Source organism: Felis catus, chromosome C1, assembly GCF_018350175.1.
Source record: "Felis catus isolate Fca126 chromosome C1, F.catus_Fca126_mat1.0, whole genome shotgun sequence".
Taxonomy (NCBI): domain Eukaryota; kingdom Metazoa; phylum Chordata; class Mammalia; order Carnivora; family Felidae; genus Felis; species Felis catus.
The window spans coordinates 60,565,652-60,584,676 of record NC_058375.1 but is presented as its reverse complement, the minus strand read 5'-3'; positions in this window follow the sequence as shown (position 1 = coordinate 60,584,676).

Below are 19,025 nucleotides of genomic sequence, written 5' to 3'. Positions count from 1 at the left end.
GGCTGCTGTCTCCTAGATTTGGAAACAAGAAGGAATAAAAAAATAAAAAAATAATTTAAAAAGCTTAGCTTATCTTTTCTAGTCTTCATTTTTTTTTAATTACAGGATATTCAGTAAAATTTGAGTAACATTTTGCTACATATAAATGATAGTAAAGTCAAATTTTTTCACCAGTTCTTGCTGAAAAATTTTCAGAAAATATTCCCTTAGAAATAGAGAAGCAACAAAGCCAATATCAATGTTAAACAAAATCAGGACCATACAGTCTCCACAACATTGATTATTTCATGCCATTGGTAGAATGATCAATACCACTGAATGTCCTTGAGGCTATATAGGAAAGAAGATTTTTACAATATGAAGATTCCAGAATTAGGTCAAATCAATCTATCCATATTTTAGATGAAGAAAAGCAGTATGTATAGGTGAAAAAAAAAGCTGAGTAGAGAATACTCATTTTCCATCATTTATATGGTTTCAAAATGGTTATATAAATATAAGCTATTTTGGATATTTGCAAACATGCAAATCACAATAATATTTGAAGTAAACTAAAGATCAAAACTGAAATATATGTTTTCATACTGACTTTATCTTTTAAGAGTTAAAAGATCCATTTTACCACAAGTCCAATTAATTGATTGAGTATATTTACATAAATTAATCAATTATTTTATAAAGATTAATGAGCACCAGAGATGTGGTATTTTTTTATCTGATGTTTGCTAGTTTTTTTTTTCCATTAAAGTTAACATAATATCTAGTTGAAAAGTGAAACAATGTGTGCCCTTTATCCACCAGATTCCAACCTACCCTAAGTCCTTTGTGTACTGTTATATAGTTTTATCTTCCAGAAGTCATAGGAGGGCCTGAAGAGCCTCCATCAATGTCTCAGACCTCAACCTCCTTCATCTTGATTTCCTGACTTATCATATCCTTGGAAGTACTAATAAAACTGGATACTGTGTAAAATCTCTCTTTCACTGATTTGAGAATGCAGCTCTTTGTTATTGCTAACTACCATGAGCAATGCTTCCCTGAGCATTCTGGCACATTTCTACACCTACGCAAGCTATTCTCCAGTACCTACAGTGTAGCAGAAGCTGCCAGTTTTCCCCATGTCTATGCCTTCCTTCATCTTCTTTATCCATGGGGATCTCAGTACCACCCAGAAGCTGATGCATGCCTTTGCCTGACTACTTTCTGTGGCTTTTGAAGCATGCTCTGCATCTCAGCAGGTCGGAAGTCCTGGGCAACCAATGATAATGGGGAGCAGAACTCAATGATGAAAGTTGGTGCATATCATCTGCTTCACCCTCAGCCCACTAGACATGGTTTAACTCTACAGCATATTCTACCTCAGAGAGTTTACCAGTATGATAAGACTCCAGCTGCCCACAGTGGTAACTTGCTTTATAATCTACTTTTCATTTGCTTGCTTTCTTCTCTGTCTCAGGTATCCATCTTTTTCTTGGTATCTCTTGAAATCCTTGACTGAATTGGCTTCTAGAGAAAGTTAAACTAGGACATAAAGTGTTGGTTGTTTCCAAATTATTCTAAAGAACTAGCTCCTTTGGGTGTTCCAGACTTATGCTTTTATATCAAATCCAGCTCCCTCCCTTTGAATCAAGTCAAGGCCTCTTCTGTTTCCCAGCACACAGATATTAATTTCCAAGGTTCTAATTACCTTGTGTTGACACTAATGTCCAGGGAAACCCCAACTTCATTTTTTAACCACTCTGGTGTTATTGTAATACGCTTTATTATCTCCTACACTAAGAATTCTCTTATTTTTTTCTTCTAAGCTCAGCAATGTATTTATTTAACAAAATTATGTTTATTTATTTATTTTTGACAGAGAGAGAGAGAGAGAGAGAGAGAGAGAGAGCGTGCGCGCGCGCGCGCGCATGAGCGGGGGAGGGGCAGAGAGAGAGAGGGAGACACAGAATCAGAAGCAGGCTCCAGACTGAGCTGTCAGCACAGAACCTGATGCGGGGCTCCAACTCACAGACTGCGAGACCATGACCTGAGCTGAAGTCGGACACTCAACCAACTGAGCCACCCAGGTGCCCCAGCAATGTATTTATTATTAAAATTTATTTTTCATCTTGATGCATAATACTGAAAGGTAATTGCAGAATATTTAGTCTTCCTTAGTATCCAAAGGGGAAGAATCCACTTGTTCTTTTGCCAAAGTTCCTGTGAGAATCCTTTAGCTTAATCATCAAGACATAATAATTTGTTCTTCAGTTGCATTAATTCTTCTTTTCAGTCCATCTGTTCAAATTTTTACATCCTATTTTTATTTTCCAAGATTGTTTGATTTTTATTATAGCAATCTTGTTTTATGGATTTAGTATCCTCTCAAGTCACTCTAAGTTAACTGTTCTAAAATCAAAGCATTTTTGTATTTTCACATTATTATTATTGCTTTATCTTATCATTAACTTTATTTTTATTTAGATATTTTTCATGAGTTATACTTCATTGAGGAGTACATGACATGATTTTTTTAAAATAAAAAATAGGATTCTTTAAATTAAATACAAGTAAGTCTCTTGTAGGTTAGAGATTCTCTTTGGGGTAAATTTTCAGTGCCCCCATTTCTACCCAATTCTACATTGGGTTGATAAAGAATTGGGTGTGGGTGTAAGCATTTCTGTAGCAGCAGCAAAGGAAGGAGCATCTGGTGTTCACATTGTCTTGCAGATCTTGTCTGGCATCTTTCTCGTCTCTGGACTAGGGATAGGTCATTGTGACATCTGCAGACTCTCTCATCTGCAGACTCTCATCCTCAACATTTACTTTCAATTGTGAATCAGTGAATAATATGGTCTGTTGACTGTGACCATGATAACCCTTTGCTGGTCTGTTTGCTCTCTCATTATCTACCTGTTTTCTCACCTGGGCATGTGACTGTCTCTGGATCCCTTGAATACAGCATTCAGAAAGGTATGCAGAAACATACCTATTGATCTTCTATAGACACTTTCCTCTATTACTGTTGTGTTATTTACACTGACATTGGTATGCGGCACCTTTCCATGTGGCCTATTTTCAGGTCACCAAACCACAGATGTGGTAGATAGATGATAGATAGATCATTTAAGAATGGCTTGTTTCTCATGGTGCTTGGGTGGCTCAATCGTTTAAGCATCTAACTCTTGGTTTTGGCTCAGGTCATGATCTCATGATTTCATGGGTTCAAACCCCACATAGGTTCTGCACCAGTAGCATGGAGCCTGCTTGGGACTTTCTGTCTCCCTCTCTCTACCCCTCACCCATTCACACTGTCTCTCTCATTATAAATAAATAAACTAAAAAAAAAAAAAAAAAAAACAGCTTGTTTTTCTTCAACCTAATTAAACATCATGCTCTCCATCTCTGTAATTTTAGCCAGAAAGAGGAATTCAGGACATACATTCAGAGATTCCCACTTCCCCTGTCTAACTTATTCTCATCCTGTAATATACAAAATAAAGACAGGACATTTTCTTTCATAACCTGAAGACAGTACTCACTATACATCATATTCTGAATTGTCTCTATAGTTGGTTTTTAGTCACTGAATGATCAAGTGGATCCATTTTGCCTTTGTCAGAGGCCAATTAGGGACAGAATGTTCTTCTAAATAGTAATGTTAGCTTTCCACTCCAAATCATGATTCCCATTAGATGAAGATTCATTTAAAACATGTTTTAGGGCACATGAGTGGCTCAGTTGGTTAAGCGTCTGACTCTTGGTTTCAGCTCAGGTCATGATCTCACTGATAATGAGTTCGAGCCCTGAGACAGGCTCTGTGATGACAGCACGGAGTCTGCTTGGGATTCTCATTCTCTCTCTCTCTCTCTCTCTCTCTCTCTGTTCCTTTCCTCCTCATGCTCTCTCCCTCTCTAAAAATAAATAAATAAACTTTCAAAATAATACATACATACATACATACATACATGCTTAGTAACAGGTCACTATATTCCAAAAGAATTGTATTTCCAAAAGCATTATTAAAGAAAGACGAAGAAACAGAGTAAAATGCCATTACCTGTATCCTTGAAAGAGTTTTCAGTTTAATCAAACAAAAATATAATATCTTCTCAATTTGAGAAATAAATATTTATATCTTAATTATTCCTCATGCTTTAATATACATAATGCAAACGTTTAACTCTTATTATTCTAGAAGATAGTTTGGCTCAAGTAAAGGTCACTGGTTCTAATCTGGCTCTGCTATTCTCTGACTGTATAATACTTTACTAGAGTCCTTTCTTCTCTGATTCAGTTTCTTTACTTTTAATTAAAAGAGATTGTAATTAAAAGAGATGGTTTATAATTTCCTTTATATCTTTAAAATAACATGATTCAGCCAATCACGGGAAATTGCATAACATGCCAAATATAGAGATGTTTTGAAGAGCTCTATCTAAAAACAGAGTTTAGGCCAATGTTACAGGAGAACAAGGGGAATTTCCCATCAATCTTTCCAAACTTCCCTTCAATTGCTACTTGAATAGCACACTTCCTTTTCAGTTGTCCCTTTGGACCAGACCAAACTTTAGAACAGCCTTGACCAGAATTACTTATTATATCTTTCATTGGATGCTCTCATTTACATTTTCTAAAATGGCCCCAAAAGATTGTGTCAAAGAGTATATTTAATATTACACTAAAATGCCTTATCAGGCACATTAGGAAATTGATACTAATGGCACTTCTCCAGAGAGCTGGAACCATGTTAATGGCCCAGCACTTGTCGCCGTTTTGGCAAAGTCTAAAATAGTTTCTAAAGGTCTTTTGTACAACAAAATATGTTCTTAGAATTTTTCACAAGACTCTGCATTCCTTTTTTAATGTGTTGCATTTTCTCCATTTTGTACAATAGTCATCATGCTAAGGTTGTATAAAAATAAAGCGTTGATGTAATATTGTCTCCTAAAAAAACATCTTGTCAAAACCTTAATTTGTCTTCAATGACAACACCTGAACTAACTTAAAAAAAAATCAGAGGCACATCACATAATAAATCCTGAAAAGTGCTATTGAATTATAATGTCACATTAAGTCCCTGTGCCCTAATAAAGTGTCTGCTTTGTAAAATCATACACTGGTGAATTGGGGACCTAATGTTTGGAAGTGAAGAAAGGAAAAAAAAAGTAGACTTTTGCAGCTTTCATTTGCCATCAATTATACTTGCATAAATGTGTTGGCATTTCAGAATGTGATGCATCAGGTCAGCACTTGTCAGGTGAGTAAAGTGCTCCCACAGTGCAAATTAAAGTTTTGGAAGCGGGTCTTCTCTTTCAGTCCATTGGGGCATCATTTAGCACATTGAAGTGGCAGTTTGTGAAATGGTACCCCTGTGGCCTGAAAGAAAGAACATTCCTCTCAAATTTCATAGACTATTTCCTGGGACTACAGAGATTGTATGTTAAGACTTAGTTCATTGTAGTGACTTCTACCGAATAGAATATTATAAAATATCAAAGTAATTATTGCCTATAAATTGTAAACAATTTTATAAATTCTTTGCATGGTAATTACTTTAAAGTCCTTTAAATTATTTATTGTATAGTTAATTAATACAGTAAGTCAATACTATGTAATTAATCAGCTTTTTAAAAAGAAGACTTGGGAATTCATGAGAAATTTGGATTCATTTTGGATTATGGTGGCATCATTCTAATTGGAAAGTATTAAATCATTCCTCAACTTCATTTTAAAGATGACACATGCAGTCTTTATTAAGATATATAGTTGGAATAAGTTATTGTGAGTTGAAACAAATTTTCTAATTACATTATAATAAAAGACTGACTTCCTGAAGAAGTGTCTAGTATTTCATGTTTTGGACTTAGTAAAGCCATATTTAATTGATTAACACGATATAGCTTTACAATATCTATTCATAGCTTACAAAGGTTTGCAAAAGTCATTTGAGTAGACCCAAATCACATGAAATATTATTTAAGAATAGAACATATTGTTGAATGGACAGAGAATGATTTCAGAAAAAGAATCCTGTATTTACCAGAAGGAAATCAAATTTGTTAGTGGAAATAAAAAGCAAATACTCTTTTTTTTTCTTATGGGGGGGGAGAGAGAGAGAGAGAGAGAGAGAAATAATCTGCCCGTTATATTTTCCCCTAAAAAAAAACCCCAGTGGTATTTTTTCCAAGTAAGTGGAAAAATCAACAGATGCCACATAGTATAAGTAAAAACCTTGGGTGGTCTGGGTATAGTTTTGGCTTTGAGTTCACCTGAATTCATATATGGAAAAAAAGTGAAAATGAGCTAAACACAGAAAATACATATGTGTCAATTACAAAACAGTATTTCCTAAAACATGAATGGTTGAATTTGAACCCAGATTTTGTTGAAGATGCTTTGGTTTTGTTTTGTTTTCTTTTTAAGTTTAATGTGTTTTATCTTTGCTACTTTTGTTATTGATTTCAAGTTGTATGCATTATGACACAAACATGTGACTTGTGTTTATATAGGTATTCAAATATGTTGAGATTCTTGAGGCCCAGTAAGTAAACTTGAAAAGAACATTTAATCATTATGATCACTCAGTGTGTGTGTGTGTGGAGGGGAGAGGAAACTAATTACACAGGACCATGAGTTTATTCAATAATAGAGGTAGAGGTGGTTTAGGGATCAGTGGGCTAGTTCTCCTTCCTTGGCAGCTGAGATAACCAAGCCTGAAAGTGACTCAGATGAGGGTTAATGAGTTTTAGAGGGAAACTGCTCTACAAGTCACCTGAAGTCCAGTCTAGTGCTTTCAGTACATCTTCCTGGGTCATAAAGTCTAATTGCAGAAATGTTTGCAGAACACAAGAGCTCATAAAAAAATCTCTATAAAAATTTTATCATATATACACAGTGTAACTTAATTGGCTATTGATACTTTTTTAGCACATTCTTAGATTGTGATTACTTGAACATAAGTGATTCAACCAGCTGATTACTTAGTTTATATGGTCAAATTGTGAAAAATAATCAAAGAAATGTATTGGTACAATGGTTCAATCATGACCCATGATAATATGAATTATTATTTTTTGTATTATTGATTTCAAAGTGCTTATAATTTCTTGGGGAAATTTAGAATTTCCCCAAGACATCCTTGAATCCATATATACATATGGATTTACTCAAAGAATGGATACTGGATGTATAAGTACTGCAATGAGTCTCTGTATGGATCGTGCAATTATTTTCATGAGTTAACATTATGAGATATGTTAATATATATGCAAATACATGTACACATATACATGTAAATACACACATATATATGCATATAATATTTTGAACAGGTTACAAAATATTGATTGATACTTACCACTGCCATATACTATTCTATGAGTGAAAATTTGCTCTGTGGTTTTAATTTTAATAACATTACCTTATTTCCACTCTTCAATACCCATTATACTTTGTATCTTGTTTTTTTGTCTCACTGGTTTGGGCTTGCATCCTACTTATTTGTAAACATAGTTTAAAGGAAAGTGACCGTCATGGGCACGGTTTTCAACCAGGAGTCGGACAATTTGATTTTGAAATCTGGACCTTCCAAGTTTTGACCACAAATAATTACTTCACGGTACTAAACTTATTATTTTTTCATCTAAAATAAAGAACAGTAATACCAGTCTATACTTTGAGCACCTTGTCACATCTTTACTGGTGGGAAATTCCATATTCCCAAATAGACTATCACTTACTCAAAATCAAGGACAATTTGGGATCCCTGGGTGGCTCAGTAGGTTAAGCGTCTGACTTTGGCTGAAGTCATGATCTCACAGTTTGTAGGTTCAAGCTCTGTCTTGGGCTCTGCCCTGACAGCTCAGAGCCTGAGCTTCAGATTCTGTGTCTCCCTCTGTTTCTGCCCCTCCCCCCACTCACTCTCCATCTCTGTCTCTCATAAATTAAAAAAAAAAACTATTAAAAAAGTCAAGGATAATCTTTCAGTGTTTCTGGCCCAACCGGAGTATCTAGCCCACAATTACAAGAAAATAATTATTAACCATATGTGAATAACTGAATATTGTTTTGAAAAATATAAAACATTCTACTCATCAATGTGTGTCCATTTTGTCCTAACTACTCTTTTATGCCTTTTACTTCTTCTAGGCAGAGAGAAGCAAACCACTGTACATGTGCTATCCTCCTCCCAATTTTGGATATGAACTTTAGTAGATATTTAACAAAATAATGTTATAAGAGGAAGTTTTCATACTTCTAGCACTTATGTGCCTAGATGTTTCCAAGTATTTAACATAAAATAAACATATTTACTCAATATATCTTCTCAATACTTCTAAGTAACGTAGCTGTTATTAATATCATTTTACTGGAGAAAAATCTGCCACCAACAGGTCCAATATATACTTAAACTAATGCTCTGAAAACACACATAATCTAAATTGGAAGGCCAGGTTTTGTGACTCATATCTTGGATTCATTTCAAGGATAGGATTATACTCCCCCCCCTCCCCTCCCCACCATAGAAAATATGCACTGCCCCTATTTGCTTCTCTGAATTTCCATCCTTAGGAGATGCTATATGTTGACTCATAGGTCAAAGAACTCTATCATTAAAAATTTTAATGTTGAATCTGAGGATCAAATAATTTTCCTTCTACATATAACTAAATGTGTGTCAAGACCATTTTTGCTTTCATTTACATTGTTCTTGTCACTCCTCTCCCTCAGTTCCCATGACACCTGTAAATTGATTTCATGTGCTACAAGTAGAAAATACATTTTAGTATCCAATTGCTACCCTTTGTTTCAATTCAGTATTTGTATAGTTGAGTATTCAGGTAGCAGCTGTGTCCCTTGGTACTTTCAGGTACTAAATACGAAGAGAATAGACACAATTTTTCATGATTGTTGTATTCAAGAATTGATGTCATTTACATATGTCACAAATATTGTATTTTTAAATCCCTATGCTACTACAAGTCTTGTGTTCTAATGCGTTTGGCTTTTTAATATCTAAGTAATTTCACATTCAGCTCTGACTCCAAAGGAGTGCAGAAAATCATCTACTTCCTCCAGTATCCCTCCTAAACACATTTGCTTTACTGAATATGCTAAACTGGACCTTGAATTTGCTGCCTATGTATATGAGAATGAAAACCAGATGTCCATTGATAATGGTATTGCTGATGCTGACACTTTGTTAAATGAAAACTCTTGCAGTGTTGCTGAAGAAGCAGAAAATTTAATGTCTCTTATTTGAATGAGTTTTACCTTTTTGTCTGGAAATCCTGTATAGCTGAGTAGAGTCACAGAGACGTAAGAATTCTTGGGTTCAGAAAGACTAGAAACAGTTGCCTAATAGTATCAAAAAATATTATTCTGATACGGGGTTATATAAATTCTAATTCTCTAAGACTATAAGTCAAAGGCTGTATAAGAAGTTAGACCACCTTTAGGAAGAACATAGGGCATGCTCTATTTTCTTTTAATCATCAGTTTAAATTTAATTTCTTAAAAAAACAGTTAAAACATACATTCAAAATGCTTTATAAACACTGTGAAATATATAGTATGCTGAACCATTCTGACCTTTTTAAAATTCTTTATCTCAGTTGGCCAGTCATTTTAGTCTCTGCAACAGGTTACTGTACTTTTTAATAGGAAGAGAAGGGAATGGTCAACTCTTTCGAAATCTTGCTTAGAATACTGAAAAGGTCAACAAACTACAGCAGAGGAATGTAAAAATGAGACAATTGAAATCCTGATACCTCGTTTTTGTGACGGAGATTTTTGCAAGAATTGAAAATGTCACAACATGAAGTCAATTTTCAGGAAGAGACTGGGACACAGCACATGCTGAACCCACCTCACCACACCATTAGCCTGTGATCTCAACTTTCTGATTAAAGAACGCCCTGCCTAAACACACACACACACACACACACACACACACACACACACACACACAGCTTTTCCTTTTTGTCTTTGTTATTTTTATCAAAGATAAAATGTTCTGTGAGAACATAGAAGAGAAAGGAGCAAAATTTGGCTGTTCTCAACCAGCACAGATTTTGTTCCCACAGGAAACATTTGGCATCTGGTAATGTCCATAGACATTTTTGATTTTCAGGACTAGGGGTGGGGGGGCACTATAATGTGCTGAGGTCAGGTATGCTGCTAAACATCTTACAATGTATAAGACATCCCCCTACAACAAATAGTTATCTGGCCCAAAATGTCAACAGTGCTGCTACTGAAAAGACTGGAGGCAGAATAATGTATAGCTTAACAATATTTTCATCAATTACATTGTCCTTCCTCATTATATTAAGTTTGTACCTACTATAAAGTTTGTCCTTTATATACTGTTGAGGCACAATAAATGTCTGTTGCTGCTGTCTTTAGATAGATAAAAATGGAAAGTGCATATAAGGAAGAATAGATATTAAGGCTTTATAAACCATGTATCATGTGTTATGTTTGAAACAGCTCCTCCCCTAAATGTGTAAAGTAAAATACTTAGTAATTAATGTAATAGGCAAAAGGACAAACTATCAGGTAGCATCAGTGTAAATGGAGTTTAAGCTGAAAACAGAAAAGAGGGGTGGGGTGCCTCGGTGGCTTAGTGGATTAAGCAACCAACTCTTGATTTTGGCTCAGGTCATGATCTCATGGTTTGTGGGACTGATCCCTGCATCGGGCTCTGCACTGACAGCAGGGAGCCTGCTTGAAATTATCTCTTTCCTTCTGTCTTTTGCACACACGTGTGCGTGTGTGTGCGCGCACACTCTCTCACTCTCTCTCTCAAAATGAAGACACATTCAACAACCACAACAAAAAGAAAACAGAAAAAAAAGGGAACAAACTAGACACAACAGATATAAAAACACTTATTAAATGCCAGAGTTTACATTTTATGACACCTCCAGTCATACTGCTAACAAACTCAACTTCCAGAAAGGGAGAATTGATCATGCTAACTCTTGGCCCAAATCTTTCAGCAGCTTGACACTGTCCAGAGGAGAGGTCAGAAAAGTTTTCGTAAAAAACTTGGAGAGTAAATATTTTCAGCTCTGCAGGACATGTGATCTCTGCTGCCTCTACTCCACTCTGCAGTGGTAGCATAAAAACAGTCATGACAATATGTAAACCAATGGTATGTCTATGTCCCAATGAATCTTTCATTATGAACAGAGGTGAGGTATATTTGACATAAGGCCATAGTTTGACACAACCCTGAGTTACAATCCAAAATCTTTTCTATGACATACATTTTGCCCTTTTCAATTCTTGAGCTTCATCTCAAACGTCTTTTTTTTTTCTTCAACCTCTGCAGTATCCTGTGTTCCAGGAATGCAAAACTGTGAATAGTTCTTTCAACATATCAGGTGGTTTTGTGCTTTGTGACCTCGCAGTGCTCGTCACCTGCTAGTGGCTTCCAGGTGTTTAGTTAAAGCTATTCTTACTAAACACTCTGATGAAGCATCACCTTAAAGACCTTTTCCATCTCTCCCTCTTGTCTCATATTTATAGGCTTGATCTCGCTCTGCTGTGCCTCAGTGTACCCTATGTGTACTGCTATTAACCAATTTTAAATACATAACTGAAATTTATTGACATATCTCCCCCTCTCTACACATGGACCGAGTGTAACAAACTAGTATATAACCCCTTGGCTGAACATCATAGATAACTAATAATTCCTTTTTGAACAGAATCCCTTTTGGTCCAGCTTTAACGTGAAAACGATTTTCTGCCAAGATAGACTCTATTGAGCTTTTTGTAAAATGTAACCATATATAAAATAGGGCATTCGTTAAAGTAAACAATGAAACTAATATATGTAAATGATGATTAGTCATGATAGAAGCACTTCAGCTTTAAGATATGTTGTTTTATTTTTTTTTTTAATTTTTTAATGTTTACTTTTGAGAGAGAGAGAGAGAGACAGAGTGCAAGTGGTGGAGGAGCAGAGAGACAGGGAGACACAGAATCCAAAACAGGTTCCAGGCTCTGAGTTGTCAGCACAGAGCCCAATGCAGGGCTCAAACTCACGGACCACGACATCATGACCTGAGCCATAGTTGGATGCTAAACCCACTGAGCCACCCAGGCGCCCCAAGATAATGTGTTATTTAAAAAGTAGAAATCGGGGTGCCTGGGTGGGTCAGTCAGTTAAACATCCAACTTTGACTCAGGTCATGATCTCACAGTTCATGGGTTTGAGCGCCACATAGGGCTCTGTGCTGACAGTACAGAGCCCGCTTCAGATCCTGTATCCCTCTCTCTGCCCCTCCCCCACTTATGCTCTGTCCCTCTCTCAAAAATAAACAAACATAAAAAAATAAAAAAAATAATAATAAAGTTAAATAGAGACACAGAAAATGAAGACCATGGGAACATATTTTAGAAATCTTAAACAAATAATTTTTAAAAATGGGAAAAACAAAACTCACATGGAATTAGAGGTTAAGCAAGGGAAGGAAAACAGGAAACCTAACCTTCAGTCTGTGATATACTCCAGGTTTGAGATCTAGAAAGTAGCGATCTTATATTTACAGTTGCACTCCATTTGTCTCATTAGCAACACCAACCAGTGTTTTCAACCCAGCAGTGAACTGTTACCTTTTAGCCACAGAAAATTCTAAGTCTCTTACCATGAAAGAGTAGATGCTTTTGAATATACCTTATCTCAACTTTCTCAAGATTGGGGGATTTTTACCACACTGCTTCTGCATCAGATTCTCAAGCAGTGATCTATCAGGTCTGAAATTAAATCAGCCCCTAAGGTGGAAATCTTACCCCTCCATTTATTTTAATTGTGCATTCAGGATGCACATCCAGCATTCCTTTGTTTGTCTGTTTGTTTTAATTGAAACGCATAGTATTGGAAATGTTTTAAATGGCATGTTTGGAATATAGCCTTGGAGTACAGAGCCATAATCTTCCTATGTCTGACTTCCAACCATTTAGCAAATAAATGACTGTTCAGGGAAGAGCTTAAAATTGATGAAGGCAGGAGAGTCACTGACTAAAAAAAAAAAAAAAAAGTTTGTTGGAAGTAAATATGTAACTTTTGGGAAAGTGAAAAATAAAAGAAGAAAACATCAGGAGACCAAATGTTTAAAAGTGTAACCCTCACTGGCAATGAGAAATCATTTAGTGATGCGTTCAGATTCAGTGTAACTATGAGAAATGAAATGAAGTTAGAGAAAAGACAATTTGGACCGAATACATGAAAAACTTCCTGATGGTGAAACCCGTTAGATTATGGAATTATCCCTCAAGGGCAGTGGTCAAAGTCACATCATTCGAATAGTTGAAATTAAGAGAGACAAAATGCCACTGAAAGTTATTTATTTGTTGAATCTGCATAGCAATTGTTACGGTCCCTAAGGGAACTGTTCTATCAAATAGATGAGATTTCCGAGGCTGTCTTCAGTTGTGATGTTTCTGACTTCCAAACTTTATATACAAATAACAAAAAACAAACAAACAAAAACAATGTATTTTACATTCTAGTACCTATGTAGTTATATTTGTTAAATAATATAAAGTCGCCCTAGACAAAATGTATTCTATAAATGCTATGTATGCTCTTTATTTTGTTCCACCTTATGTAGGGGAAAACTAGAATTTAGTGTCATAGTACCTGGTGTTTTTATCCTTCCTTCAGTGCATGATTATATATACCCAAGCCCCTAAATCTCTCCGAGGCTTAGGCTCTGCATTCATAAAATGGTGCTCAAAAATGATAGAATTTTTATAAGCGTTGGATGAATCACAAGGCAATATACAAACATCATTTGGTAAAGGCTAAATGTATATTATAGTTAACACTGTTTTAATCTTCACGGTTGCCATTACTATCTCATTCTAAATTGATCCTGTATTTAAGTCTCTCTTTTTGGGTGGTGGTAATAACTTGCACTAATATAGAGCACTCTATCTCATATTCTTATGCCTTAGCCATAGGAAGAGGAGAAGGCATTGGCAATAAATCTTAGTGAGGCTCATTCAGAATTGAACTACAGCTTTAGTGCTTACAGTAGCAGAGCTTTCTGGTTGAGTTGGGTAGCTGTGGATGTATGTGCATATACGTGTGTGAGTGGGCAAATACATGCATACCTCACAGCCTCCGGTCACTTCACAAATCACTGGATCGCACAGAAAATTTTGGACTATGTTTGGCAAGTCTTCTCAATTTACTGATGGGGCAACATACTTGAAGATTATTCTGAACACTCCCTTCTTATCATGTCCTACCTGGAGAAGCAGTGAATCTTCAGCACAGATAGGACTGGCTGTTTCTCAAAATGGCAGAGGAAGAAACATGCCTAAGTTCATACATATTATTGAATGCCTCATAATGCTACTATAAAACTCTGCAAACCTATTTGGGGTAATTCTAAAGCGAGAGCCAAGTGCAGACCAACAGGAACTGTGATAACAACATCATTTGGCTAATGTGCTGTTTATGTATACAAAATGCTTTGCAAATGGTAAGGGGAAAATCACCAGCAGAATAGTTTCTAAAAGCATCTTAGTTTTCTAAAGCCATACTTATCTAAAATTGTAACAAAGAACAGCAGGAGGTGTGTGACAATGAAGCCAGTACAAAATGAACGAAGTTTCAGCCAAATGTCAAAATATAAGGAAGGAATTTCTGAGGCAAAAGAAAAAAAATTGTATTGGGAAATGGGAATACAGTAGTTTTATAGAGATTTGGAACTTTAAATTATTCAGAACTGGTACAATCAAAACTAAAACACGTGCATGTGTACCATCTGCTTGCCTCCAAAGAGGAGTCTTTGGAGAATTAATTTCAGCTGCCAGAGTTGCAGGAAAGGAAACTGGTCTCTAGTTTATCCGAATCATTACTTGAATACAGGAACTCAAGAACAGAGAAGAGACTCGGGCCGTCTGGCTCTGTCTCCATGGAGAGATATTCCCTAGAGATTTCAGCAGCTACAGACAAACATGAAGAGAGGTACAGAGAAAAGAGACACAGCCTGTAAAGTCAAATTTAGGATAAGAGAAGTGAAGTGTTTTTGATTCAAAACATGTTTTAGAGTAGCTGTTAGTGCTTAAATAAAGATTTAACTGTCTCATGAATATTTTTTTTTCTAGAAGTAAACTAAGTTTTCTAGTAATGTTAACTCCTGGTTTGTTGAGTCATGCTTAGGCCAGATATTTACTTTTGTTTCCATTCTTCTAACAGGATGTAGGATCTGTCATTTTCTGGCCAAATCGGAAAAAAGGAGAATCGATACTCCTGGGAGTTAAGTCCCAGTGTCTACTGAGTCTTTAATTTAATAGCATTAGTGCTACCAGTTTTGTCACTAATGGTCATGTCTACATATATAGTCTTTGCTTACAGAATTAAGCAAAATTAAAAATAGAAATGTCATATGATCCAATAATGCCACTACTGGTATTTACCCAAAGAAAATGAAAACACTAATTAAAAAAGATATATGCACCCTTATGTTTATTGCAACATTATTTGCAATGGCCAAAATATGGAAACAACCTAAATGTCTATAAATAGATGAATGGATAAGGAATATGTCTCTCTCTCTCTCTCTCTCTCTCTCTCTCTCTCTCTCTCTCTCACACACACACACACACACACACACACACACTGGAATATTGCACACCCATAAGAAAGGATGAGATTGTGTCACTTGAGGCAATATGGATGGACCTAGTGGGTATTATGCTAAGTGAAATAAGTCAGACTGAGAAAGACAAATACCATATGATTTCATTCATAAGTGGAATCTAAAAAAAAAAAAACAAAAATAAAAACCAAAAAACAAGTGAAAAAACAAACAAAAAGCAGAATCAGACCTGTAAATACACACAACAAACTGATGGTTGCCAGGGGGAGGGACTGGGAAATGGGAAAAATGGATGAAGAAGAGAGGAGGGGTACAAGCTTTAGTTATGGAATGAATAAGTCTCCAGAACAAAAGACACAACACAAGGAATGCAGTCAATCATATTGTAATAGTATTCTATGTGGACACATGTAAGTATTGCCAGACTTGTTGTGAAGGTAGCATAACGTATAAATCTGTTGAATCACTATGTTGTAAGCCTGAAACTAATGTAACATTGTATATCCACTATACTCAGATCAAAAAAAGGCAATTAAAAATATATCAAAAATATCATATAACTAAATACCAGGCAAATCTACACATTGTAGGCATTGTTGTCCAAAGAAAAGATGAAATCATGTCACTTACAGTAGATAACAAAGACTGCCTAGAGATCAAATTTGAGCTGAGTTAATAAAAAAGCTTTCAACAGTGAAAATACACTATGGGGAATCCAAAGATGGGAAAAGGATTAGCTTAATTCACAGGGGAATATGATGGACAAATTAAAAAGAAATGGATGAATGGATAAACAGATAGATAAATATTACTTTTTCAAGTCCTTCAATTCCTTTAGGTAAGATATTTAAACGTTGAATAAAATTTATCTTTGGGAGTCCAGAATATTCAGCTATTTTTGTGAGCCATATAATTAGCCATATAATTAGCAAATAACAGTATCAGTCACACACTCGTTCAAAGTCTTGTTCAATAACAGAACTGAAAAGTAAATTTACAAACGGGCATATTTACTAAAATATCAGTTCAAGCAAATTGAGATGTAAAACACTAAATTATACATAAAACTGTATCCAACTTAAGTAGCAGAGACTCAGTTGGGGCATAAAAACCAGCTTCTGAGCCCAGTAAATAATATAATTAGCACATAAGTTGGTTTTGTTGTTTTCTATTCTCTTTCAATTGGTAAATGTATGCTTGGGAAAATAGATTAAAAGGATGTGCTTGATAGTAAAAACAATGTTCATATGTAGATATGTAGATATCTACATATATATGTATAGATATATATAGATAGATATAGATATAGATATAGATATAGATATAGATGATATAGATATAGATAGATACCTATCCTCTGCTTTTCAAGACTGCTTTATGCCATTTCGCTTTTACGAAATAACTACATTAGCACCTGTTTATCTGAAAGAAGTCAAAAAGGATTTTCATTCAAACAAAAATTGCAGAAAATGAAAACAGTGTTCAGTGTGTGTTTTGTTGCAAGGAGTTATAGAGGCAGACTATACCTCCAAGCAGTTAAGATCAGCACTGCCAAGCCCCTTGCCCCTTTCTGGGAACTACCTTCAGCATCTCAGGATCAAATTGCCATAGCTTTGAACTGTGTCCGTGAGCATTTGTGCCTTACCTCAATTTATGTTGTACATCCACTAACAAGATGTGTCAGAAAGTGTCAGAAAAGCTCAAAAGAGGTTATTTTTTTATTGGGGTGGGGTGTCTGGGAATGCTCAAAAATTTTTCCGTGAAAATGAATGGTAATTCCTTCTTCCCTGTACCCCGTTTCAGCTTGCAAAAAGTTTCATAGAAATGTTCTATGACTTTTGATGGTGGGGAACTTGTATTGAGCAACAGATATGTTTTAGGCATTGTACAAAATCTCTAACATGCATTATCTCATTCCACAAGTGAACCATGAATTATACATATTTACCTCATTTTTATATGACAAAATGAGGCTTAGACGAATATGAGTGTAAAGGTAAAATATATATTTTTTTAATTTTTAATGTGTATTTGAGAGAGAGAGAGAGAGAGAAAGAGAGAGAGCGAGCGCAAGTGGGGGGAAGGGCAGACAGAGAGGGAGACAGAATCTGAAGCAAACTCCAGGCTCTGCGCTGTCAGCACAGAGCCCATGGAAAAGTAAAATATTAACACCAAATCTTTATCATTCATTTGGCTAAATAGGATGAATATAGATGCTTATCAATGTTTTCTAGTACTTTGACATCACAACACCATAAATCATTGACAGACTAACTCTCAGCTATAAAGGATCTCCTTAGAACTTTCAAAAATCAATAAATTAGTATCAAAACTATAATCAGGTGGGCTGATAAAAAAGGTACATTTATTTTAGCCTCTGACATAAGAAAAAGTAATCTAATGGGATAAGGGAAATCTTAGGAATCATGGGTTTCATGCTCATGATAACAGGGGGGACATGGTTTAGGTCTCTGTATGAAGGCCACTTACGACCATCTAGTGCAGTTCACTCATTTATAGGTGAGAAATTTAAAAGCCTAAACAATTACATATACTCAGAATCACGCAGTCCATAATTGTGACCATTCTTAAAATACATTTGAGCAGTATAGTCCTTACATAAGCTCTCCAAAAATGATTTAGGAAAATTTAGTTACAATTTTTAGCAAAAATATTTCAGAAAAATCTTCAATAGTGAAGCTGAATTTGGTTCACTAATAGTTTTCATACAAAGTTATACAATTTGAAGAATTTTTTTTTTAATTTAGATGGACTGTGGGTTTTTTTTTTTTGGTTTATTTTTGTTATTGTTGTTGCTATTGTTGTTTTCTAACTTAGATATCATATCAATGTTAACAAATGTACCACAATTTAAAGTACCAATCAACCCTCCACCCTATATTAATGGATGGGTTCTGTATCAATGTCGATGTAAAGACTCAATCTTCAAAAAAGTTGGGTCTAGCTATAACTATCTTGAAAGCCATCATGGTAGTGAACATGATCTTTAAAAAAATATAAGAGTCCTTGAATGTTATTTTACATATCCTTAAAACTCTAACATATGAACAATATAAAGCATTGCAGAAAGTAATTGTACATGAGGGAAATCTGTTTTTGTTCCCAACCTAGAGCTATCCACTTCTTCTACATCACAGGATAACTAAACCATTTTTTTTTTTTTTATTTTCAGTGGCACAGACCAGTTTTTCCATTGGTGGATATCCAATTTCTACCACCACCTGTGTGTGAAAATTATATTATAGGGACTTTAAGCCCAGCAAAAGTCATGGGATTGTAATATAGGCTTGATGTAAAAGAAAATTAGTTGGCTACAGGCAGGAATTCAGACCAGATGGGACAATGGCCTCTTACAATATGGCAACTCCCCTCTGCCTTTTTTCTATCAAAAGGATA